Source organism: Hyla sarda, unplaced genomic scaffold (assembly GCF_029499605.1).
Source record: "Hyla sarda isolate aHylSar1 unplaced genomic scaffold, aHylSar1.hap1 scaffold_147, whole genome shotgun sequence".
Lineage (NCBI taxonomy): Eukaryota > Metazoa > Chordata > Amphibia > Anura > Hylidae > Hyla > Hyla sarda.
The window spans coordinates 19,363-25,816 of NW_026608101.1; positions in this window are offsets into that span (position 1 = coordinate 19,363).

Sequence of the window (6,454 nt, forward strand, 5' to 3'; positions counted from 1 at the left end):
CGCTTGCTCTCATATCTGGCTCGCTCGCTGCTCTCTTGTCTGGCTCGCTCTCTTATCTGGCTCGCTCGCATATCTTGCTCGCTCGCTCTCACATCTGGCTCGCTCGCTTGCTCTCATATCTGGCTCGCTCGCTTAATCTCTTGTCTGGCTCGCTCTCTTATCTGGCTTGCTCACTAGCAAATCTTGCTCGCTCGCTTGCTCTCTTGTCTGGCTTGCTCTCTTAATTGTCTCGCTCTCACATCTGGCTCGCTCGCTTGCTCTCATATCTGGCTCGCTCGCTTGCTCTCTTGTCTGGCTCGCTCTCTTATCTGGCTTGCTTGCTAGCATATCTGGCTCGCTCGCTTGCTCTCTTGTCTGGCTTGCTCTCTTATCTGGCTCGCTCGCTCTCATATCTGGCTCGCTCACTTCCTCTCATGTCTGGCTCGCTCGCTCTCATCTCTGGCTCGCTCGCTTGCTCTTGTCTGGCTCGCTCTCTTATCTGGCTCGCTCGCATATCTGGCTAGCTCGCTCTCACATCTGGCTGGCTCGCTTGCTCTCATTTCTGGCTGGCTCGCTTGCTCTCATTTCTGGCTCGCTCGCTTGCTCTCATATCTGGCTCGCTCGCTTGCTCTCATATCTGGCACGCTCGCTTGCTCTCTTGGCTGGCTCGCTTGCATATCTGGCTAGCTCGCTTGCTCTCTTGTCTTGCTCGCTCTCTTATCTGGCTCGCTCGCTCTCATATCTGGCTGGCTCGCTTGCTCTCATATCTGGCTCGCTCGCTTGCTCTCATATCTGGCTCGCTCGCTTGCTCTCATGTCTGGCTCGCTCTCATATCTGGATCGCTCGCTTGCTCTCATATCTGGCTTGCTCGCTTGCTTAATTGTCTGGCTCGCTCTCTTATCTGCCTCGCTCTCTCTCTCACATCTGGCTTGCTCGCTTGCTCTCATATCTGGCTCGCTCGCTGCTCTCTTGTCTGGCTCGCTCTCATATCTGGCTTGCTCGCATATCTGGCTCGCTCGCTTGCTCTCTTGTCTGGCTCGCTCTCTTATTTGGCTCGCTCGCATATCTGGCTCGCTCGCTCTCACATCTGGCTGGCTTGCTTGCTCTCATATCTGGCTCGCTCGCTTGCTCTCATATCTGGCTCGCTCGCTTGCTCTCTTGTCTGGCTCGCTCTCTTATCTGGCTCGCTCTCTTATCTGGCTCGCTCGCATATCTGGCTCGCTCGCTCTCACATCGAGCTGGCTCGCTTGCTCTCTTATCTGGCTCGCTCGCTTGCTCTCTTGTCTGGCTCGCTCTCTTATCTGGCTCGCTCTCATATCTGGCTTGCTAGCTTGCTCTCATATCTGGCTCGCTCGCTTTCTCTCTTGTCTGCCTCGCTCTCTTTTATGGCTCGCTCACATATCTGGCTCGTTCGCTTGCTCTCATATCTGGCTAGTTCGCTCGCTCTCAAATCTGGCTCGCTCGCTTGCTCTCATATGTGGCTTGCTCGCTTGCTCTCATATCCGGCTCGCTCGCTTGCTCTCATATCTGGCTCGCTCGCTTGCTCTCTTGTCTGGCTCGCTCTCTTATCTGGCTCGCTCGCATATCTTTCTCGCTCGCTCTCAAATCTGGCTCGCTCGCTTGCTCTCATATCTGGCTAGTTCGCTCGCTCTCTTGTCTTGCTCGCTCTCATATCTGGCTTGCTTGCTCTCATATCTGGCTGGCTCGCTTACTCTCATATCTGGCTCGCTCGCTTGCTCTCTTGTCTGGCTCGCTCTCTTATCTGGCTTGCTCGCTAGCATATCTGGCTCGCACGCTTGCTCTCTTGTCTGGCTTGCTCTCTTATCTGGCTCGCTCGGTCTCATATCTGGCTCGCTCGCTTGCTCTCATGTCTGGCTCGCTTGCTCTCATATCTTGCTTTCTCGCTTGCTCTCTTGTCTGGCTCGCTCTCTTATCTGGCTCGCTCGCATATCTGGCTCGCTCGCTCTCACATCTGGCTGGCTCACTTGCTCTCATTTCTGGCTGGCTCGCTTGCTCTCATTTCTGGCTCGCTCGCTTGCTCTCATATCTGGCTCGCTCGCTTGCTCTCATATCTGGCTCGCTCGCTTGCTCTCTTGTCTGGCTCGCTATCATATCTGGTTAGCTCGCTTGCTCTCTTGTCTTGCTCACTCTTATCTGGCTCGCTCGCTCTCTTATCTGGCTGGCTCGCTTGCTCTCATATCTGGCTCGCTCGCTTGCTCTCATATCTGGCTCGCTCGCTCTCATGTCTGTCTCGCTCTCATATCTGGATCGCTCGCTCGCTCTCATATCTGGCTCGCTCGCTTGCTTAATTGTCTGGCTCGCTCTCTTATCTGCCTCGCTCTCTCTCACATCTGGCTTGCTCGCTTGCTCTCATATCTGGCCTGGCTCGCTCGCTGCTCTCTTATCTGTCTCGCTCTCACATCTGGCTCGCTCGCTTGCTCTCATATCTAGCTCGCTCGCTCGCTCTCTTATCTGGCTTGCTCGCTAGCATATCTGGCTCGCTCGCTTGCTCTCTTGTCTGGCTTGCTCTCTTATCTGGCTCGCTCGCTCTCAAATCTGGCTCGCTCGCTTGCTCTCATGTCTGGCTCGCTCGCTCTAATATCTGACTTTCTCGCTTGCTCTCTTATCTGGTTCGCTCTCTTATGTGGCTAACTCTCATATCTGGCTTGCTCGCTTGCTCTCATATCTGGCTCGCTCGCTTGCTCTCTTGTCTGGCTAGCTCTCTTATCTGGCTTGCTCGCTAGCATATCTGGCTCTCTCGCTTCCTCTCTTGTCTCGCTTGCTCTCTTATCTGTCTCGCTCTCACATCTGGCTTGCTCGCTTGCTCTCATATCTGGCTCGCTCGCTTGCTCTCTTGTCTGGCTCGCTCTCTTATCTGGCTTGCTCGCTAGCATATCTGGCTCGCTCGCTTGCTCTCTTGTCTGGCTTCCTCTCTTATCTGGCTCGCTCGCTCTCATATCTGGCTCGCTCGCTTGCTCTCATGTCTGGCTCGCTCGCTCTCATATCTGACTTTCTCGCTTGCTCTCTTGTCTGGTTCGCTCTCTTATCTGGTTCGCTCTCATATCTGGCTTGCTCTCATATCTGGCTCGCTCGCTTGCTCTCTTGTCTGGCTCGCTCTCTTATCTGGCTTGCTCGCTAGCATATCTGGCTCGCTCGCTTGCTCTCTTGTTTGACTTGCTCTCTTATTTGTCTCGCTCTCACATCTGGCTTGCTCGCTTGCTCTCATATCTGGCTCGCTCGCTTGCTCTCTTGTCTGGCTCGCTCTCTTATCTGGCTTGCTCGCTAGCATATCTGGCTCGCTCGCTTGCTCTCCTGTCTGGCTTCCTCTCTTATCTGGCTCGCTCGCTCTCATATCTGGCTCGCTCGCTTGCTCTCATGTCTGGCTCGCTCGCTCTCATATCTGGCTCGCTCGCTTGCTCTCATGTCTGGCTCGCTTGCTCTCATATCTGGCTTTCTCGCTTGCTCTCTTGTCTGGTTCGCTCTCTTATCTGGCTCGCTCTCATATCTGGCTTGCTCGCTTGCTCTCATATCTGGCTCGCTCGCTTGCTTTCTTGTCTGGCTCGCTCGCATATCTGGCTCGCTCGCTCTCACATCTGGCTGGCTCGCTTGCTCTCATATCTGGCTCGCTCGCTCTCAAATCTGGCTGGCTCGCTTGCTCTCATATCTGGCTCGCTCGCTTTCATATCTGGCTCGCTCGCTTGCTCTCTTGTCTTGCTCGCTCTCTTATCTGGCTCGCTCGCTCTCATATCTGGCTGGCTCGCTTGCTCTCCTATCTGGCTCGCTCGCTTGCTCTCTTGTCTGGCTCGCTCTCTTATCTGGCTTGCTCGCTAGAATATCTGGCTCGCGCGCTTGCTCTCTTGTCTGGCTTGCTCTCTTATCTGGCTCGCTCGCTCTCATATCTGGCTTGCTCGCTTGCTCTCATGTCTGGCTCGCTTGCTCTCATATCTGTCTTTCTCGCTTGCTCTCATGTCTGGCTCGCTCTCATATCTGGATCGCTCGCTTGCTCTCATATCTGGCTCGCTCGCTTGCTTAATTGTCTGGCTCGCTCTCTTATCTGCCTCGCTCTCTCTCAAATCTGGCTTGCTCGCTTGCTCTCATATCTGGCTCGCTCGCTTGCTCTCTTGTCTGGCTCGCTCTCTTATCTGGCTCGCTCGCATATCTGGCTTGCTAGCTTGCTCTCATATCTGACTCGCTCGCTTGCTCTCTTGTCTGTCTCGCTCTCTTTTATGGCTCGCTCACATACCTGGCTCGCTCGCTCGCTCTTAAATCTGGCTCGGTAGCTCTCAAATCTGGCTCGCTCGCTTACTCTCATATCTGGCTTGCTCGCTTTCTCTCATATCTGGCTCGCTTGCTTGCTCTCATATCTGGCTCGCTCGCTTGCTCTCTTGTCTGGCTCGCTCTCTTATCTGGCTCGCTCGCATATCTGGCTCGCTCGCTCTCAAATCTGGCTCGCTCGCTTGCTCTCATATCTGGCTAGTTCGCTTGCTCTCTTGTCTTGCTCGCTCTCTTATCTGGCTCGCTCGCTCTCATATCTGGCTGGCTCGCTTGCTCTCATATCTGGCTCGCTCGCCTGCTCTCTTGTTTGGCTCGCTCTCTTATCTGGCTTGCTCGCTTGCTCTCTTGTCTGGCTCGCTCTCTTATCTGGCTCGCTCGCTTGCTTAATTGTCTGGCTCGCTCTCTTATCTGCCTCGCTCTCTCACATCTGGCTTTCTCGCTTGCTCTCGTATCTGGCTCGCTCGCTGCTCTCTTGTCTGGCTCGCTCTCTTATCTAGCTCGCTCGCATATCTTGCTCGCTGGCTCTCACATCTGGCTCGCTCGCTTGCTCTCATATCTGGCTCGCTCGCTTAATCTCTTGTCTGGCTCGCTCTCTTATCTGGCTTGCTCACTAGCAAATCTGGCTCGCTCGCTTGCTCTCTTGTCTGGCTTGCTCTCTTACCTGTCTCGCTCTCACATCTGGCTCGCTCGCTTGCTCTCATATCTGGCTCGCTCGCTTGCTCTCTTGTCTGGCTCGCTCTCTTATCTGGCTTGCTTGCTAGCATATCTGGCTCGCTCGCTTGCTCTCTTGTCTAGCTCGCTCTCTTATCTGGCTCGCTCGCATATCTGGCTTGCTAGCTTGCTCTCATATCTGACTCGCTCGCTTGCTCTCTTGTCTGTCTCGCTCTCCTTTATGGCTCGCTCACATATCTGGCTCGCTCGCTCTCAAATCTGGCTCGGTAGCTCTCAAATCTGGCTCGCTCGCTTACTCTCATATCTGGCTTGCTCGCTTGCTCTCATATCCGGCTCGCTCGCTTGCTCTCATATCTGGCTCGCTCGCTTGCTCTCTTGTCTGGCTCGCTCTCTTATCTGGCTCGCTCGCATATCTGGCTCGCTCGCTCTCAAATCTGGCTAGCTCGCTTGCTCTCGTATCTGGCTAGTTCGCTTGCTCTTTTGTCTTGCTCGCTCTCTTATCTGGCTCGCTCGCTCTCATATCTGGCTGGCTCGCTTGCTCTCATATCTGGCTCGCTCGCTTGCTCTCTTGTTTGGCTCGCTCTCTTATCTGGCTTGCTCGCTTTCTCTCTTGTCTGGCTCGCTCTCTTATCTGGCTTGCTTGCTAGCATATCTGGCTCGCTCGCTTGCTCTCTTGTCTAGCTCGCTCTCTTATCTGGCTCGCTCGCATATCTGGCTTGCTAGCTTGCTCTCATATCTGACTCGCTCGCTTGCTCTCTTGTCTGTCTCGCTCTCTTTTATGGCTCGCTCACATATCTGGCTCGCTCGCTCTCAAATCTGGCTCGGTAGCTCTCAAATCTGGCTCGCTCGCTTACTCTCATATCTGGCTTGCTCGCTTGCTCTCATATCCGGCTCGCTCGCTTGCTCTCATATCTGGCTCGCTCGCTTGCTCTCTTGTCTGGCTCGCTCTCTTATCTGGCTCGCTCGCATATCTGGCTCGCTCGCTCTCAAATCTGGCTAGCTCGCTTGCTCTCATATCTGGCTAGTTCGCTTGCTCTTTTGTCTTGCTCGCTCTCTTATCTGGCTCGCTCGCTCTCATATCTGGCTGGCTCGCTTGCTCTCATATCTGGCTCGCTCGCTTGCTCTCTTGTTTGGCTCGCTCTCTTATCTGGCTTGCTCGCTTTCTCTCTTGTCTGGCTCGCTCTCTTATCTGGCTCGCTCGCTTGCTTAATTGTCTGACTAGCTCTCTTATCTGCCTCGCTCTCTCTCACATCTGGCTTTCTCGCTTGCTCTCATATCTGGCTCGCTCGCTGCTCTCTTGTCTGGCTCGCTCTCTTATCTGGCTCGCTCGCATATCTTGCTCGCTCGCTCTCACATCTGGCTCGCTCGCTTGCTCTCATATCTGGCTCGCTCGCTTAATCTCTTGTCTGGCTCGCTCTCTTATCTGGCTTGCTCACTAGCAAATCTTGCTCGCTCGCTTGCTCTCTTGTCTGGCTTGCTCTCTTAATTGTCTCGCTCTCACATCTGGCTCGCTCGCTTGCTCTCATAT